At 36.4% G+C, this 21233-nt stretch overlaps 3 long non-coding RNA genes across 4 annotated transcripts; 2 read left to right on the top strand and 1 right to left on the bottom strand.

Moving 5' to 3' along the window:
- Window positions 1-1242: 1242 nt before the first annotated feature.
- LOC128679284 (uncharacterized) lies at window positions 1243-3845 on the bottom strand. Of its 2 annotated transcripts, none has more exons than XR_008405741.1 (4): window positions 3789-3845; window positions 3380-3486; window positions 2245-2406; window positions 1243-1642 (listed from the first exon to the last, which is right to left on the bottom strand). It is a non-coding gene; the product is annotated as an uncharacterized LOC128679284 (long non-coding RNA). The 2 variants fall into 2 exon arrangements; XR_008405742.1 differs by lacking the exon at window positions 3789-3845 and adding an exon at window positions 3649-3786.
- Window positions 2370-16737, top strand: LOC135309932 (uncharacterized). Its single transcript, XR_010370200.1, has 3 exons — window positions 2370-2645; window positions 14998-15967; window positions 16628-16737. It is a non-coding gene; the product is annotated as an uncharacterized LOC135309932 (long non-coding RNA).
- On the top strand, window positions 11556-13407 carry LOC128679479 (uncharacterized). The gene is made up of 3 exons (XR_010370201.1): window positions 11556-11691; window positions 12367-12514; window positions 13173-13407. It is a non-coding gene; the product is annotated as an uncharacterized LOC128679479 (long non-coding RNA).
- Window positions 16738-21233: the final 4496 nt, after the last annotated feature.

The following is a 21233-nucleotide window of genomic DNA, read 5'->3' as shown; positions in this document are numbered from 1 at the left end:
CACGCTCGACCGCCCTCTCATAGCTTCAGTTAGTCTCTCTTATCTCTCTTAACCGTCGGCATCCCTAGTTGTCAGACCATTGGCACTCTCGACATCAAGTCAACATTTCATATACATTATATATACCTATTCATATACTTATAACATTGCTTTAGTGTCATTACTGTTATGATGTTATAAAGTTTTAATAAATAAATAAATAAATAAACGAACGAACGAACGAACGAACGAACGAACAGACGGACGGACGAACGAACGAACGAACAAACAAATAAATAAATCATCATTCTATTTGGGGCAAAAATAAATTTTAAGTATGTATGTATGTTTGTAACGCGATAACTTTTGAACCATCTGATTTTGATAAAATTTAATAGGTATGTAGAATCTGTCAGTAGAATTTTTAAGTTCGTGGAGCATTAAAATCGGTTCAGTCGTTTTTGAAATATTCACAATTTTGTAAAAAAATAATGTGTTCGCGAAGTCTCGAACAACTTTTACTATTTAAACGTCCCCACCTGCTAGGGTACAAACCTTAGACAGATAAGGAGTATGAGTCACCCACCACATGGCCCAATACGGATTAGAGAGTTTTGTCTACGACTGTAATACAACCGAGACCGACGGCTTAACTTGCCTTCCGAACGGAGGGTCACTATGATTTTTAGTCACCTCATCCGTCATTTATGTATTTTTTTTTATTACAGATATTCGGAGCCGTGACTACGTACCTGGTTATACTGATTCAGTTTCAGAAATATGATAATTGATTACTAAAATTAAAAAAATATACACATTTTAGAGTGTTTTTAAATCCCGACGACAGATGTAGAGAAGTTATAAGTTTAACGTGTCTGTTTAACATGTCTGTCCCTCATTATGATGCGTTGACAGCTTAATCAAGGGCTGTATCTTTTGATCCCGTCTTTTCAATGTTTTTGACAACCCTGACTGCATTGTCATTGCAAATGAATGTTGTCAAATCTCTCGATAGCCCACTAGTTGAATCTCATTCAACTGTGCTAGTAATATGCTGATAGACCAGGGATTGGTAAGAGATTTCTCGTTATTTTTTTTTATAACAAATACATATATAGATCAGAAAAAGATCATTTTCCATTATGACCCGACCGGGGATCGAACCCGGGAACTCTCGGTTCAGTGGCAAGAACCTTACCACTGCGCTATCGAGGTCGTCAATTTATACTAGACAATAAAATATACACACTTTACATTTTAGGGTATTTATTTATCGTGAAAAAAATTACGAAACGTCAACGTGATTGGTGCAATGGTAAAACACAAATTGACTAATCTCTAACCAGTCAATCCAGATACTTTTTTCTAACGTCAAAATCAAAATTCTATATGGAGCTTGTATGACAGACAGTAAAGTGATGCGACGTCACGGATTTGTAAGCGAAAAGCATTTCTAATATACTTTAATGTGACGGAATAAATATTAAATCTCATTTTAATTAATAAAACTGATCAAATAAATTATTAGACATCTAATTATAGTGTTTGATTATTAAAAACCTTCATTTTTTCGTCACCGACGTTCCCTTGAAAATGAGCGAATCTTTCAATCGTCTCGCAGCTGCAGTAGTATCACTATATGCGTAATCACTATTCCAAATGACTGAAAATTAAAACTATAGTGAGTATTTTATTGTGGAGAAACATATGAGGAGATGAATAAGACAATTCATAGCATTCGAAGGACATTTGAAAGCCCGCGGTCCACTCCAAAAATTACATTTACAGCTGAAGTTTCTCAATGAACGATGACATTAATCTTATTTTGACATGATTTTGTTGGTTGTCAACATTTATAGGGTTCCGTAGTCCTACAGACAAGAACACTTAGTTTCCCCATGTCCGCTTGTCTGTCCGTCGGTCCGCGGCCCGACGCACTTAGCCGGTTATAATTATAATCTCTGTCGCCATATAAAACATCCGACATTGAAAATTGTTATTCTTAACGATCATTATCTGTTTTCCTAAACAAACATGTGCCATTTAGAACCTAAGTATTCTGCAGTCATGTCCTCAAACGATTCAACGAGATACGAAAATTTCAAATATATATACGTATAAATGTATGTATAGTGCATACGTCTGTATAGTCGCTTCAATTTACAACGCAAACATTGTCGTATCATATTGCATCGTATTGCGTCGCTTTATCCCAATCACGACCGCGACACTCCTGTGAAAGAGATAGAAGACTTGTCTACTTACTGAAGCCAAAAGTGATCGGTTTAAAGTGAAGAAACCCATGGGCATGTATGCAGCGCGCTGGTTCATCAGCTGACGAGAGAACACCTTCAGACGAGAGGCCAGCGCGCCCTGATTCGGAGTCTCGGCAAGCATATGACTGACGATGCTCACTGTCTTTTTTCTCTGTAAATTGAATAAGAAAATCACGTTCGAAGACGTACAACTTTTTAACAAATTACCCGCAGACATAAAAAATTTAAACCCATTTAACGCATTCAAAGTAAAACTTGCACAGTACATTGTCGAACATTAACTCCGGCGTAGACTTATCTTTGTGAACAGAAAAAAGCGAGTGAATGTGTTAAATGTGTAATGTGTCTAACTATGCGAGAGACATTAATATTAATATAATCATGTAATAGGTAAGTGATTTTTTTTGTAATCTTTTTTGAGAATTAAGTTTATTTAAACCTTGAATATGGCAGTGGTAAGTCGATTTAAAGTTTGACCCAAGATTGTGTTGTAGGTTTAATTTTGTACTCTACTATATAAACCTTGATTGTATTCCTGCACGACTATTTTCAATAAGAATAAGAAAAAAATGTCATACAATCTTTAAAATATCGTCTTGTTGTTGCTGAGATATACTCTGCCTTATATTTGTTTAAATATGTTGTTTTATTACCAAGTATATTAGATTGGTAATACATAATAATTCTCAGCGACCACTCCGTGTGCCGAGGCAAAAAAGAAAGTAAGTAACAATTTAAGAAACCCCCTGGCGAAGTTCCTGGCGTCGTCTCATAAAATTAAAATCATCAACGTCCAGTAAACAGCTGACGGTTCTGAAACGCCTAAACGCACATTTTCCATATATAATGGCAATTAAATCTCAATTAAATTATCTTTCAAATAAAAATAAAAAAACTTAATCAAAACCACCGGTTTCACCGTTTCGCTGATATGATAACCACGGACAGACATACAGATACACAGACACGTCAAACCAATCGAAGGTTAAAAAAACTGACACCACTGTTACAAATAAGAGAGACATCTCTTTTTATATCTAATACTTTAAAATATTGGAAGTACTTTTTTTTTTCAGAGCACTGATTTTAATAGCTTAAAAGATTAGGAAGGATAATAATATCACCTCTTCGCTAGTGCGATGACAGGGCTCCGCCAACACGATTATGGTCATCAAATATGATATAATCCAAAAACATATCCCGAGAAAGAAAAATGATTCCGGATTTTCAGCTGTAAATAATAATAATATGCATAAAAGTTACCAGAAAGAAAAATCATATTCTAGAAAATTTGACGTGAAAACAAAATAAATATAAATATATTATTAGGACAAATCACACAGGTTGAGCTAGGCCCAAAGTAAGTTCTAGACTTGTGTCATGGGATACTAACTCAACGATACTATATTTTATAACAAATATATATATACATAAACATCCAAGACCCGGGCCAATCAGAAAAAGATCATTTTCCATCATGACCCGACCGGGGATCGAACCCGGGACCTATCGGTTCAGAGGCAAGAACTTTACCACTGCGCCACCGAGCTCGTCACAAGTCGTCTACAAGTTGTTGGTACAACCCCATGGCATTAGTACCTACATAGTACCTACTAATTCCATATACAACCCACCGCAGTACGGTCAATCATTATTGCTTTTGCTACTAGCTTTAATTACATTATTACAGTAATTACTTACAATACTCGGTAAACAGGAAATACAGACATGAAGCGAGGTTAAACCCAGTAGAGATTAGCATAACGACCAGTATGACACCGTAGCTGTCACTGACGTCATCCACCACATCGCAGAGCAAGCCGTGTAGGCAGGAGACGAGCTTAACAGCTTCACTGAGAGACACCGCCAGGCGACACTCACCAGTCTCTTAAATAAATAAATATATTAGGATAAATCACACAGATTGAGCTAGCCCTAAAGTAAGTTCGAGACCTGTGTTATGGGAACTCAATGATACTATATATACTAGATAAACATCCAAGATCCGGGCCAATTAGAAAAAGATCATCCAACATGACCCGACCGGGCATCGAACCCGGGACTATATGGAGGTCCTAGGTCCTTATATTTATATACCTAGAGCGGAACCATAAACAACAAACCTCTAAGCATATTTAAATATTAATTTAAAACACACTATCCTCGTCTTTACCAGAATCTCTCACAGTGATCTTAGCTTGCGAGCCAGCCGTCTTCACGCGTCTTGCGAAGATGTTCAATATGAACGGGCCTACTGCTCTCTCATCTGAAATATTAAGTCTTATTGTGTAACCTATTCTTGGTAATATACCTATATAACCTACTAGCTAGGCCCCGGGGCTTCGCTCCCGTGGGAATTTCGGGATAAAAAGTACTCTATGTGTTATTCTGTCCGTGTAAATATATTCTATCCGTGTAAATTTCATAACAATCGGTCCAATAGATTTTGCGTGCAAGAGTAACAAACACATATGTGTAACACAAACTTTCGCATTTTTCGCATTTTTCGCATTTGCAACTCAAGACGTTTTAACACATTGGACCTGCTTAATGGCGCACAGTTTAGTACACTAGTGTGTAACTTGCCACTAGTGGCAAGTAGTCACCAGGTGGCTACCATGAAATTCAAAACACGAAACACGTCAATACGTCCACACGTTCTCCCTGTTTTTTTCACGACAAAAAGAGACAGCATCTGGACGTTAGTAATGTATATGTAACGTATGTTTTGTGATAGGCTTTCTGGTGTGAAAATTTATAAGATAACAAACGCATTTAACAACGTACGAAGCTACAATAAACAATTATTTTATAATCATTTCAACACACGTAAACCGGTATTTTTTTAGTCAGTTTCAACGAAAAATACTTACTATTAGTCACTGTTAAGTTGTTAGCAGTAACGCTCAGAATTTGATTGACAGCTGAGAAGCGAGCGCGAACCGAAACCACCGTGAAGGCAAATTGCATATTTACCATGGATCCCAAGATGAAATTTACCCTCCCTGCCAGTCTCCAAGCCAAATTATTTGTAGCTGAAATGACAAAGCAACAGTATGTGGTTAGAAGCCCTACGACTTCATCTCAGCAGACAGCAGATATGATTATATTTCTAGAATAAATATTAATAAACATAAATATATATTAGGACAAATCACACAGATTAAGCTAGCCCCAAAGTAAGTTCAAGACTTATGTTATGGGATACTAACTCAATAATACTATATTTTATAGCAAATACATACATAGATAAACATCAAAGACCCGGGCCAATCAGAAAAAGATCATTTTCCATCATGACCCGGCCGGGGATCGTACCCGGGACCTCTCGGTTCAGAAGCAAGCACTTTACCACTGCGCCACCGAGGTCGTCGAGATTGATAATAAATTGCCTCGTTATGCCAAATAGGAAGTCGTCTCAATATGAATAGACAGCAAAGTACTAAGACAGTTGAAAGGCAATAGAAGTCGATGTGCCCAAAAAATGTTGAGTCTCTTCTGAAACCGCAAATCGTCGGCGTCCCTAATTGTCAGACCATTGGCATGTATCTTTCACCATATCAAGCCAGCATTTCTTGGGTTTGTCACTTATACTAGGGCTAAGCAGGAACAGCATAGTCAGATATATCCTCACACATTCTACTGACACACTGTAAAAACAAAATTCGTAATCTTACTTTGACCAGATTGCACGATGAGCATGACCATATCAATAAACATAATAACAGTGAAGATAAACGTATAGATTGCTGAATATCTGCAGATTCGGCGTTCCTTCGCTTTAGAATACTGAGCGTCAATAATTTGGTCCACCTGAGGATTAGAATAAATGAAATAAGGAATGGCGTGTCCATGAGGAAACCTACACTCGGTGGATGCACAATGGTTGCAGAAGATTAGGATCAGAACAAGGAATCAACCAATAAGGAATATTCTTTAATTTATCAAATTAAAAATCGAGTTGGCAACCTGAATTTATGTCGTGTTCAAGACGTGGTCTCCGGAGTTTCAACATTAAAATCAGAGTCGCGACATTACAATGGAACTGGGTGAAACACCTGGCTAGAAGGAACGATGGAAGGTAGAGTAGAGCTGTAGCTGTGTACTCCAGAAGTGGAAAACGGAGCGTAGGACATCCGGCAGCTAGATGGGTCGACAACGTATAGGAAATTGCCGGCAACAATTGAATGAGGATGGCCAAGGACAGAGATGGTTGGTATAGACGGAAGGCCTTATCCCCAAGGGTGGTTCACGGAAGGCTCAGATGATGAATAAGACTGTATGTTATAACGATTAATTTGGACTTACCAAAGCTATAGTGCTCATGGATTTAAACAGTTTCCTCATTCGACAAGGAGCACAAGACATACCAACCACGACTGCGCAGATGGAGCCTGCGTGGTACAAAGTCACAAATTGTGCCGCGTCCCATTGGTGTTCATGTCCAGACATCATGACGTACAACGATGTTGATTCTATGTAAATACAATAAAATTAATTATTTTGTTAACAAATGATAAATTTATAAGTTACGGAAAGAAAATTAATAATTACAATAAAGTAAAATTAATTAAAACATCACATCACATCACATCACATCACATCACATCACATCACATCACATCACATCACATCACATCACATCACATCACATCACATCACATCACATCACATCACATCACATCACATCACATCACATCACATCACATCACATCACATCACATCACATCACATCACATCACATCACATCACATCACATCACATCACATCACATCACATCACATCACATCACATCACATCACATCACATCACATCACATCACATCACATCACATCACATCACATCACATCACATCACATCACATCACATCACATCACATCACATCACATCACATCACATCACATCACATCACATCACATCACATCACATCACATCACATCACATCACATCACATCACATCACATCACATCACATCACATCACATCACATCACATCACATCACATCACATCACATCACATCACATCACATCACATCACATCACATCACATCACATCACATCACATCACATCACATCACATCACATCACATCACATCACATCACTTGACCTTCATCTTGACCTTGACCTTGACCTTGACCTTTATCTTTATTTGACATTCTGTCAGTTACTTGCGATGTGATGTGATTTTCAAATAGTGTTGTGAACTGCCAGTCGACGCTTGAGCAGTTTGTATACATACAATACAGAGCGCTGACTCGAGTCAGGCATAGAACACTCGTGTGTCAATGTGAGTCTCCTCAAAACGCTCGAGCGCCATTTTGAGTCAGATTCAGGGCGGATACCATAAAATATAAAACAAGTGGCACGTCATTGCGTCCACACATTATCTTCTATTTTTTTACACGATGCGTACACGATATGGGAAAAGAGACAGTATGTGGACGTTAACAACGGACTCGATGCTTATTACAATTTATATTTGTATCAATATTGTTAAATGGGGATAATTTATATTTTTTCCGATTTATGTAATTTTTAGTTAATAAAGTATTTCTCGTCTTAGAACAGTTTTTTGACGTCTTTTACAGAATCGAAACACTGCTTAGCAGCAAGCAATTTAATAATGTTTCGTTGAGCCATATAATGCACACTAATAAAGTTTCGACATGTAACCAATAGGTACCTAATAAATAAAATGTATATTCCAGCCCGTTCACAAATAGCACGGACAAAGATAAAAAATACATATGCAATATAGATTTCTTTACCAAATGCCGTCACTAGTATCCAACTGTATATATACATAGGTATTGATATGGATACAATGTACCCATCGCCGTGCGGCTTGAACCTCAGTGGAGCCAAGCCGAAGATACTTGATATCTGAAAGAAAGACTCAGCTGGAACTATTATGGTTAACAAGTTTTTTTACCAAAAAAAATATCATTTTACAAGATTGTGCCGGTTCGCATTTCACTTCTCAGTACATTGAGTCGATTCGAAGTGAGTCGCAACGCACCAATCACATTGCTGTGTGGTTGTTGTGGCGCACTGTGATTAGTTAACTGCATCTCACTGCGAATCGACTCGATGTAGATAGCAAAGTCACACTACGCACACAGAATAGATTCTGTTGCATTCACCACGTGACAAAAATGTTCTTGTATTTACTGCTTTATAACAATGATGAAGTCTAGATTCCATAATTTTCATTGATCTTCATTAATTCATTATTCTATTAATTTAGCGGTTTTATTTCCGTAATAGTAACTTACCCTCAGAAACAATGCATAGGCGCCGCCTACAACATATTCTTCTTTAGCATCCTGATTTTCTAGTTTTGTAGGATCTGTGGTCTCTGTAATATAATAAAATCCTAGAAAAGTTATTTGACAAAAATTTGGCAACGAAATAAGAAACTAATTGTGTGCAGATATACGTCTATATCTTGTATAGACGCTTTAACAATTTACAACACCAGCGCCCAAGATGCATTCACGGTTCTATATAAGCTTTATAATGATTCACATTTACTTCACAAGCTGTGTAACAACTATATAAAAGTTGTTGATGAGGACGCTGCCTAAGAAATTCGCTTCAATTGGTTTGGTGCTAAAATTGTATTTCACCTGAATTAGTTACTTTAATTATTTGATTTACCTTGAATGTTACCACGTATAGGAATAATTGCAATATTAGTCATCATTTTATGTATTTTATGCAATATTTATCATAATGCTTTTAGTTTTACCAGAACTACGATATGAATGGCATGAAAATCTTTCATGTCCTTGAAAAATATCTATTAGTTAATTATATAGTATATATTATGATACTACTCTGTAATTTTTTGATTTGTATTTTGATTAGTGGTCTTATACCATAGAATTTCGGTATTTACATAGTTATATGTACATATGTAAATGATAACGTGGATGAGTACATAATTATTCGTGTGAATAAAATTATACATACTCTTACATATTATATAACAATTGCTTCTGCCGCGTCTGTCTGTCTGTTTGCTAAAAACTCAAACACGACATAATACATGTATGTACATTTAAGTGAGAAAGACACTGTAAGATCTGTCAGAGAATGTGTTAGATCAATCGGTAATGGCATGTCTTACAATTACAACAATGACAGAATGCTAATACTTCTAATATGTACCAAATAGGATCAAATTTCGTATGTACATAGTGAAAGATACGAGTTAAGATATAAAGGGTTCTTTTTTAATTTCACACGCCAGAAATAAAGCGTGAATGTTTTTATGACAAACGCAACCGATATACGTATTTTTCTGCCGGTGGAGCTGCGGATAACAACAGTGTTGACTAATTGTTACGTTTGCTTCCACAGCCTGTATACACTAATTTCATTAAATATATACTATTATAAACTCATACTATCTCAATAATAAGAGAGTATAGAATTAATTACCTAATCAATACAACATATATTGTGCTTCATTCCAGTTCGTGTTTGTTCTTGGATGCCTCTTGATTTTATAACATTTCAATAATGTTTAATAATGCATCTATTTCAATCCGTGGCCACTCGCAAGGTAAAAGTTAAACTAAAATAGCTTCATCAGCTTTGCGATTCTATATATTGGTATATTTTATATATTGGTATATTTTTCTTATCGAGTATGTTATCCTAATCTAAATTTCCCAATTGTTCTATCCTGATCATATTTCAATCCCAATTAATATTGAAATACAAATGTAAGTTTGTTTATTTGTTCATTACCTCTTATTGCTTTATCTACTCAACCAATTTTGAAAGCTTGCAAATATGTAGTCAAGTTTACGGAGAAAGTACCCTAGTACTATTTATCCTGGTAAGATGAAAGGTTCTCGTGGGGAGTTCACACAAATGGAGCCGTGGCTAAAACGTGGTCATTATGTGGAATTAAACACACACAACAACTTTCTTGGCATTATTAATGGAGTGGTTTGCCATTGCCTTCTCCATTTCACACACAAGTTAATAATAATCGACCAGTGTGCAGGTTTCCTCACGATGTTTTCCTTCACCGGAAGCAAGTGGTGGTCGATGAAAACTACTATATATGAGTCAGATTTGGCATCATGTGGCACGAATAGGATTCGAACCAGGGACCTTTCGATCCACAGGCGGGCGTCTTAACCATTACAACACCACCGCTTCTACAAAAAAATCCGCAGCTAAAAGCTAGTTTTGTTTTAAATATACTACCAAGCAGCCAAACAAATGCGGCGTACCTGATGGTAAGTGGTCTAGGATCTTTTGCCACAGTAACCTGTAATTACACTGCATTAACAGTGTCAGATTTTATTGAAGCTAACACCTTAAGACACCTGACATGAACACGACTGCAACACAAAAAAATAAGAAGATTAAGAAGCGGGCGACATTAGTCAATACCTAACAAAAAAAATCTAGAAAATGCTATTTACTCCCTCAGCCATTAGGTGTTGGAGCTCATAGAAGTTTTCCTACTATTAATAATTCTCAAGTTTGAAAAGAAATTGCATATCATCCGACGAAATAATTATGATTTTAGATCACAAACGTTGGATCGGTTAGACACAAGCACAGAAACAAGAATGGTAAATGATTATTTAATTTCAGAATTGGACTATAAGAAGTCCAGTAATCGGAAATCACCTGAACATCTGGCCGCTGTTAATGAAGAGTTCATCGTAGGCGGTGCTTTTGCCGGTTTCCTGAGAGTACGAACTCTTATATGACTTGTTTTAGGTGTTTAAGTTTTATAAAGGTCAGACCGGCTTCTTCTGTTCTATCGCGAGTCCGATGAACACAAACTCAAAAACGGCCACAACGCACTCTGAGAACGGCAGACAATAAATATCTTTGAAAATGTCATTATTACTATTATTTGCGCTGTGTCTGATGAAATATATCTGTGATCAAAATTACAAATATTTGACTGCACTGTGTGTGTGTGTGATGTGATGCCTATTGAAAAGTTGGAAATGGTAAAATTCCAAACCGATACTGTTTCAGGTGTCAAGCTTCTTCGGCATGGCTCCACTAAGCTTCAAACCCCACGCCAATGGCTATGTTGTGGCCATATCTATACCTATGTACATATACAGTTGCATTTTAATCACCGTTACAGGTAAATAATTATATGAGGAAGTTGAAGCACCTTGTAGTGGTATATGTACTTAAATACATAAGATATACATATAAGCATTCTCCTATTATAACCCAATATATTTTCCGTATAGTTGCCGTAACTCTCTACTATATGCTAACAGATTCTGGATACACAAAGGGAAAAATATCTAAAGAGACCGATTTTATGCATATTTTGTTATTCATTTCTTTCGCGTTCCACGTCGTAGTAAACATTGGCGGCATCTTCGCAGCCCCTTTTCGTATGAGACGACTGTTAAGATGTATGAGCACCATAGCTTCGGTAAGTCTACTTATTCTATTACCTATGATGTGCAATGACTTTTGCAGCTCTTCCTTTGTGTAAAATACGTGTTGTGCGTATAGTCTCCTTCTGCTGTCCCACGGGATTGAGTCATGTTTCGGCCCTACGACACAACTCAACAGCACAACTGCATGAGAAGTTGTCGTCTTTTATATAACGGAACTCTTATAGATCCCTATTCTCATGCTCAGAGACATCAAGTTGAAATTTCAACAGTCTCTTTCAGCAATAAAAATCAACTAATAAGATAACGCTTTTCAAGCGTTATTAATAATGTAATATGAAAATTTATGTCGCACATTTTGCGACTTCTCAAAGGAATCACATTCTATACACGGGTACATTTCCCGTTGACATAGTATCGTGGAATTGGCATTAAGAGCTTTGATAAAAAATTATAAAATCCCCTTCTCTAAAAATGTTGTAATCATCTGATGTGCTCGAAAAGAGCTGAATAGTTCCACACATAGCTAAGAATAGTCTCGGTTAAATTCTCTTTCAAATTAGAAGATATATCAAAATGGGTTCAGCCGTTTAGATTCTACAATGCCAGGAGAGATATACAGAGATACACTGACACGTTAATCTTATGACTTATATCCATAAGTCTTTGAGGGTTTAAATATGAATTACGAATAAAGTTATGATTTTCAGATTGATCAAAGTATTGATGCTCAATACTCTGAGGCTAAGGAACACAAGTTGTTTGTTTGTCTGGCCTTCTTCATTATCTTCTTCGTTTTTATCGATGTATTTGAGTATTTCAGTGCCGTGGTTCGTTTTCGCAATCCCAACATAAATTGTAAGTTTATTATATTTATATTAATGACCTTTTGCGGACTTTAGTGCACACAATTTATGGACGGAAATTAAAATAATAATAATCAAGCTTATCTATCATTATCGCATCTATTCGAACAGAGTCTTGTAAAAAGATTTTTATTGATTGATTATCATCCTCTCTATCCTTCCTACTCCCATTATTTTTCGTAGCTACGAGTATGTGTATTTTCTTTCCACAATCAATCAATCTCCTATCATGTTCGCTTCCTTTCCTAACTCTATCATATCCTCCATCACATAATGTATCCACTTCTTTACCCGTCTGTCCATCTGTATGTCGGACTTATCACGTGTAAGTTTTCATTTCGGCGATAGGTTAGTATGGTTATACAAACAGTAGCAGGTTATTAACTAAGTGACGTAGGACAGGTGAAAAAAATGTCGGACGCCCTGCGATGCGCGATCGATATTATAAAAGACGCAGGTCGTATATTGATGAGATATGTACAGAATAGAGAAGGGATACGCAATGAGACGCCGATGCTCAGCAGTGAAATTATGACGATGATGATATGCAAGCTAAATGTATGTAAGTAGGTATACATTTATACCAAGTATTGTTACCTACAGCAAGATTTCATTTAATGAAGTTGTTTGAAAACGGCTTTTAATTTCAGGGCAATTTCTGCTGTTCGACAGTGCGATTAATATCACCAAGTTTTTGAACATGATGCTGACCATACAGTTTGCCTTCGTAGCGATGTCGGTGCGCGTGCGCTTCACAGCTATCAACAGAGTGCTGAACCTCATTGCCAAGCACTTATCCGTGCCATATTGTTTGTATTTTTTATTTATACCTTGTTTTATGGAGTCTTTTTACTCCCGCACCGCACGCACGTCCTTAACGTGGATAATAACACAGTACTTGGCTAGGTCTGGGTCGCGTCATGAGTTAACGTGTGGTCTAACGTCACCACTATCCCGCTACGTGGAATGTGGGTCTTGAATTTATCGTGGATGTTATTGCTACCACTAGTGCCAGACTTTGTAAGTCACCTAAAGGCACCTGAAATTACTCTCACTTGGTAGTAAAAGTAAACGATAGTTTTAACATGGTTTTGTATGCCGTACATTGGATTGGTCTTACAGTGTTATCATCGGCATATATAACAATTATGAAAGGCGCGATTAGCTTCTCACTGTTGAAGCTGTCTGCGGTGATACAATGTGACAAATCTCGAATTGTCTTTAACATTACAGCTCCGAAAGCTGAGAGCCCTTACAAGCTCAGCCACTTTGCCAGACTTATGACGCCATCTGTGCAATCCAGTACAGTCATCTTGAGGAAAACTGGTAATACAAGTTTCATCAGTAATGTATCAATCCTAACGAATATCCTAACTAACATTACAAATGGGAAAGTAAGTTTATTTGTTTGTTACCTCTCAAGCAATCTTCTTGAAATTTTACATGCATATAGTTTGAAGTACAGAGAAGGACATAAGATACTTTTCATTCCAGAAAAATAACTTCTCCGGGCGGAGCCGCGGACATAAGCTAGTAAACTATATGTTATTTATATTTATATTTTATTTTTTCTAACTTATGTACTTAAAGTTATTTTGGTAAGACAAAACAAATATTATATGTGACTCACAGAATTGAAGTTGTGGCTATTATGTGGGTATAGTTGTTATATCTTGTTAATAATTTGTAAATCTATTCCTTTGAAATGTGTGTGTAAGATTGTGGATAAAATTAAATATTTTTTGTAGAATGACTACTACATACTCATGTTTGTTATTATAGTTAGTGGCGATCACGAGCTGGCAGTGTCTCTCAGTGATGGCGTGAAGCACGTCTCTTTCCTCCACAGCGTGCTTTGCGAAGTGGTGGATGAAATCAACCGCTGCTACGGTGGCATTCTTGTCTTTAGTCTTATCTCGATTCTGATAAATCTTACCGCGTACTCGTTTATAATCATTGAGGAGTTTTGTAAGTATTTTATGTGATACTAAACTTTTGAGGGCTCAATTTCTCGTTTCTAGGGTTTGCAAGGGCCACATCGGAATGGCACAGCCAGATAATAGTTGCCAGTTTTCGCAAGACGTGACTGTACCAGCGCAGGCGGCTCTCGGAGTTTATTATGATACGAGTATGTCACGAATATGAAGACTACCGCGAATGCGCGATTGAGTCGCGTGACACTACACATCACACACACCATTTTCTTATATTTGTATATTGTAATGAAGTAATATAATCATTGTCAGCTATTTAAACATCAGCAAGAGGCGGATTGTCGGGTTTTAACTGTAGATACCGGGACCAATTCCAAAGCACGGAGGAGTTGAAGATTTTTGGTCACTGATCCAATAACTGACTATTGTGAGAGTGACTTCACCGCCACTATAGCAGGCCGATCGCGTTAACCACTGCGTCACTGAGCTTCCCAAGGAATACATCTACGAGTATATCATTGTTTCATCTATTTGTTTTCAGATAAGGATTATGTACAACGGGCAATTAGTGTTATAGTTGGCCAATGTGTGTGGTTCGTATTTCGCTTTCTGATCTTGCTGATGACATTGGAGCCTTGCTACCATACCATCGAAGAGGTCATCCATTATTGATTAATTACTATTAATTCACTGAACTGTTTCATTTTAGGAGTAGTGTTTCCAACTAGTAAAAACCAGCTTGCAAATCAAATAATAATAGTACATAATGAATAATAAATATTTTTTCATCCGTCATCCCAAAGGAATGGTAATAGTGTGCGTGGAGTTTGGCACCCGACCGTACATCCAAGAAGCCATATCATTTAGAGATTTTGTATGGATACAAAGTCAACTTAAGCGATGTTGACTTTAGCTCCATGAATGCCTCCAAAGATCGGGTCCTAATGGGTCAAGCATATGTAAAGAACTTTCTTAAAGTGCAAGCTCTCATGTTATCGTTTTCTCGAATATCACAATTGAGCGTCGGAGCTCATAATCCGTTTTACTACTTTGTACACCACTTCGATATTCTTAATTTTAAAACCATTGGCACGCATATCGTCCTTGACGACCTGAAATCAGCATTTATTATATTTCAACCTTCTGTCAGCCGCACGTCTACTAAATTCATCTTGGAGAACCACTGATGTACCTTTTTGTACTTTTATGTTCACTTCAATCCATGATTTTTTGAAAAATTGTTCTTCTTTTAGAACCAAACATGTGTCTAGATCTAATAAGGGTGATAAATTTTGTTCTCTACGAATTTGCTGATTTTCCGTATGAATGAAGAATGAATATTCTTACAGTGCATTAACACCGAAATTATAGTGAGTCACATGATGAAAGAGTGCCCAAGTCAGGGCGCGCTGGTCAGCCGTCTGAAGGTGTTCTCCCTTCAATTGAAGATGCAACACGTTGGATATAAACCCATGGGTTTCTTCACTTTAAACAGGACTTTTTTAGCATCCGTGAGTACATTATTGATTTTAAATGTGTTGATTTGGATAAAAATAATTCTGAACCTCTCACATCTCCGCATGGTTCCGTGTGACGCTGCGAAGCCAGGGATAAAAAATAACATTATAATATTGAATATTTGGCTATCATTTTAGTGGGCTGGTTAGCCCAACACTGTCGCATCCCTCTTTGGGAATGGTATTGAAGATTAATGCGTTACCTACCAGCTGCCTAGGCTTCGTCCCCTATTAGGCTTGTACATTCACGGGAAGATAAAAATAAAACATACCGTCACACTATTTTCAATCCTATGTTTCTCAACAGTAGAATATAAATAGTAAAACAAGTTTTTTATAAAAATGACATTTTTGCCACAAGTTTTTATTGTCGTCAGTGTGGTCTTATTGCATTTAACGCCTGACAAAATCCCATGTCCGTGCTGTAAACCTTTGAGGAGTTTCCCTCCTTCCCTCGTTGGGAGCCGATCCTGAGTACACCATCCAGTCATACTTATCATAATAATGCATTGTCTGAACTGAAGAAACTGAAGCGACGTAGGAAATTTCAACTGTATAAGACAATTGGAAGTATGAGAAATCTGACTTGCAAGATTTGTTTACAGAGAGACGAGAAAACAAAATAAGAGCTTGTAAAAATATTTCAATTTCCAGACATTGGGAATAATGACCACCTACCTGGTGATACTGCTGCAGTTCCAGAATTCCCACTCACGTTGAAATAAAATGAAATGTCCATGTAAACGTGTTATATATTAATCGACATTGATATTCCTATATTGCACATATAATTTATAATATTTTTTCGAAAATAAAACAAGAAATAAATTTCTTTTAAGTCAAATTGTAAAGTGTTATTATTATATGAAAATCTCTCTATCATTTTCCCGGTTGCATATCATACACATGCAACACTTCAAAAATGTAATTTTATTCATCTTGGACTGAGACAAAAGGTAAACAAAAAAGAAACGAGAAATGAACAAAAGAAAGCAAACATTTAAGTAAGCGACATGACTCCATAACAACAATAAAAAAAATAACATTAACAGAAAGTAAGAACAAAATTAACAAAGGAATAATGAGAAATAATGCTTTTTTGTTCAAGGTTTGTTTACCTTTTGTCTCAGTCCAAGATGAATAGGGTATAAGAGCTTGCGATGTCATCTTTTGCGATTTCTGAATAAATATCAACAAAGAATACTAGAATGGGCTACGGAAATGGGAAAAGGCTACAAAGAATGGGACCACATTAGGAATATACGCTTTCAAACAAAACGAAAATTTTGGTAATCTGTCCACATTTGTCGTAGAAATCGTTGAAAATACATAAAATAATTATACACCCGAATATATAACATCCTCTATCATTGGAAATAGGTTAAAAATAAGACTATGAGAAGGCGACGTAAAGAGTAAACATATTGAATTGTAAACAATTGTAATTTCAAAAGCATTTTATTATCTATTATATAACATCGTGTTAACATAAATTAGAGATTAGGTAATTCTTCTTACTACAAGTGTGGTGGTTAAATATGTAGAAGTGTGTGGTGGGGAACGAATGTCTGACCATGCTGTTTCCACCTGGTCCTGTCATAAGGAGCAAACTGGTAAGAACTGTGCGGAGTGGAGAAGAAGGAGAATGATATCTCTCGTCGTCTCGGGAACGTTTCACAAGTATTCACAACGCTGCACATGTCTTCTGGGTGGTGCTAAACCTATTGTGTTTAGCTTTCTTTGTCTTTGATATTATTAAAATCTTGCAATGTAATTCTAATATTATTTAAATTGTGGTCAAAAGGTGCACGAGTGTCTACTTAAAGGATTATCAAAACAACAGTTACAGAAATGTGTATTAAAACATTTACTCAAGGATAAAAGATTGTTTTAGAGAGAACAATTTATTAATTTAACTGCATGAGTGTCACCAGATATGTCATAATTATTCCAAATATCTGTGAAAATAAAAATGTTAATACTATTATTGTTGTTAATGATACAAACCGCATCATCAAAGGTAAGCCAATTATCCACTGTGACACCATTTTTTATGTGCCCTCTAGCTTTTATCTAATGACCCACCAAGCTGGCCTAATGCAGATTGAATGAATGAAGAGCAAAAGTAGCACAAGAAGAAATAAATAAATTGATTAGAAAGACACATCGCCAATGGACAAAAGGAGTGATTTTCCTTTGTGTCCTTTTGTGTACTTTTTCGATTCTTAGTAGTAGGTAGGTGTTATTTTCAATCATTTTAGATGTTTTAAATATACATACGGTAAAAACAAGGGACCGGTTCAGAGAGAAGAACCCCATGGGTCTGAACCGTACGCGCTGCAGCATCAGCTGGCGCGAGAACAGCTCCAGGCGGGACGCGAGGGGCCCTCTAAGGGGGGAATCCATCATCACGCGGTTTATAATATTCTCGGTCTTATTGCCCTAAAAATAAGATAAACCATCTGCAGAAAACTGAAATGTAATTCAGGTAATACGAATTCCTCTAATACAAAATCTGACGTGTCTTTCCAGGTATGGAAATGCAAAATTAACTATATGATCGAGAATATAATTGAGGATAGTAGTGTTGCTGTCTGAAATGTTAAAGTGGAGTAAAATTCAATAAAAATTATCTTCGTCGACTCTTCTGTTACAGAGTCCAAGCTAGTAAATCAACCATAAACATCTACAATACATACAAGAATTAAAGTAATTTTTACGAATTAGTTTTTACGTAGATGTAACCAACTTTTATATTTGACCGAGCGAGCGAAGCGAGCCAGGTCTACAAATCAACTTGGGGCAAAAATACATTTTTTGTATGTATGTTTGTAACGCGATACCTTTCGAATCGTTGGTCTGATTTTGATGAAATTTAAAAGATATGTAAGATCTGTCAAAAGAATTTTTAATTTCGTGGGGCAACAAAATCGATTAAGCCGTTTTTGAAATATTCACAATTTTATAAAAATTTATTGTGTTCGCGAGTTTGAAGTTCGCGGCGATAGTATATATTTTACCTCTACTGTAGTACGATGGCATGGCTCTACCAGCGCATACAATGTCAGTAAATGTATGCCGACCCACATTAATCGCGTGATTTCATAGTAATCTCTGTCAAAATTGAAGTCAATACTTGGTTTCATATTCCCTGTAAAAAAACCATTGCATGAAATGAAGAAGATGTTAGTCTATTAATAAAAAAATAAAATATATATTGAATAAGTCATTAATAAAGATGTGAATCGACTTACTCATTTTTAAAATAGCAAAGTATATATCAGCGACAAAGCTGTTTAATAAAGATATAAATGTCATGACTAAATTAAAACCATAGCTCTTGTTGATGTCATGAACAACGTCGCAGAGCAAGCCCTGGACAATAGCAATGCGCTGCACGGTATCACTGGGAGACATTGACACTATTGAACGAGGCGCGCCGGTCCCTGCAGAAATAGTATATAAACGTATATCAGTAAGGATAAAAAAATAAAGTAAGTTAAATTAAAAATTAAAAGTAAATTATATAAACACTAAATTAATTTAAATAAAAAATTGATACTAAATCGCCGACGTCGTGCGGTAAAGTTCCCAGAAGGCGAGCGACATTTCCTCTTTGTATGGCCAAACTCAAGCCCTTGGATCCCCAGACATCGACCAGGCGTGCGGAAATTTCTTTATAAAGCGTTATTGCATCCGCACCCCAGGTCCCAGGATCTCCACAGCAAAAGGCGCAAATAAATATGGCTCTCCCAGAGACGCACATTTCCGACTGATTACTAAATCAGTAAGGTAAACATTACATTGCTAAGAGAATGTAAGGTGACAAAAGAGAGTGTACAACAGAAAACTGTCATTAGAAAGCAGTATTTGTAAAAACGAATGCTTTTAGGCGACTTGAACAAAACTTGATACCAGATTTTCGCACGACGATAACTTTTGGTTCTGAAACAGCTGAAGCCACGCCAACTGCGAAGATGTTCATTGTATTTAGACATAGTGCTTTCTTAACTGAAATACAATAAATAACGTTAGAGAAATAATGACAGACATGTATAGTGAGTATTTATGTTTAGTTTAGTCTTCTTTTGTTTTTGTATTTTATGTTCTCTGTAGTTGAGCTGTATTTGTGTGTGTTTCCTATAAATAAACGGTTTTATTATTATTATTATTATTTGTTAATATATTTTTCTTCCTTTTCAGGAGATTTTAATATTTTTACGGGCTTCTGGCCAAATTATTAATGAATCCTCACACAGTACTGGCATCATATGGATACTGAAACTCAAAAAATGTTCTTATGGAGAATATGCGAGAGAATAATAGGCGGAGAAGCTTTGACTACGAAGGATACTGAAAGCCGTGCGAAGAGAAGAAATGACACCGATGCTTTGTGGATAAGGAAGCAACTGGAATACACTCAAGAGATATATATATATTTAAGTATGCTGGTGGTGTGGAACAGGCTGTGCAAGGTGCCATATTTGATTTGAGACAACATAAGTGATAATATGTATTTTTAAAAGAAAGATTACCATAGGGTAAGCATAAATTACTGGTAGTGGCAGTCAAAATCTGATTGATGGCTCTGATGCGGGTGTACACCGACATCACGGTGAACGCGAATTGTGATTCCAGCATTATGTTGACGAAATTAAATAGCATGGAGATGCAGACGTTGATCGAAAGGCCGTCTGAAATAACATAGTACATGTAGCATACGGTATCACTCGTTCACAAATTTGATGCTGAGATAAGCCATGCATCAATTTATTTACGTCTGCTATAGCAAAACTAAACCATAATTTATTTATTTATTCACAACTTACATCTATCATTACAGGCTAACCCAATTCGATAATGTAGCTTAAAGAAAAAAACAAAGTATGTATAATAAACAGAAATAATAAAAGCAACACCATTTGAGGGAACTTGGCACTGGATCCCCATGACCTTATGATTATACAGACCTATTTCACAGAAACAGAAATATAATTTTCAATCCTATAAAGACGATAAATCACATTTAAATTCAAATTTAAATGTAATAATGAAATAATTCAGAGTATTTGGCCTAAAAGTAAGGGCAAACCCATAGATTTGCCCCTTAATTTGGCGATAAACGGGGAATAATGGGGTATAAATCATACCAATGACTTACAATCCATATTACTTTGACTAAACATCGCCGAAGTATTGGATAGAACATCTTCCAGCACAAAACAAAAGTTGAAAAAGGTGTAGCAGACGAGTGACAATC

This window comes from Plodia interpunctella, chromosome 21 (assembly GCF_027563975.2).
Source record: "Plodia interpunctella isolate USDA-ARS_2022_Savannah chromosome 21, ilPloInte3.2, whole genome shotgun sequence".
NCBI classification, from domain to species: domain Eukaryota; kingdom Metazoa; phylum Arthropoda; class Insecta; order Lepidoptera; family Pyralidae; genus Plodia; species Plodia interpunctella.
The sequence above is the reverse complement of the archived record's forward strand: the minus strand, read 5'-3'. Positions and strand labels throughout refer to the sequence as shown.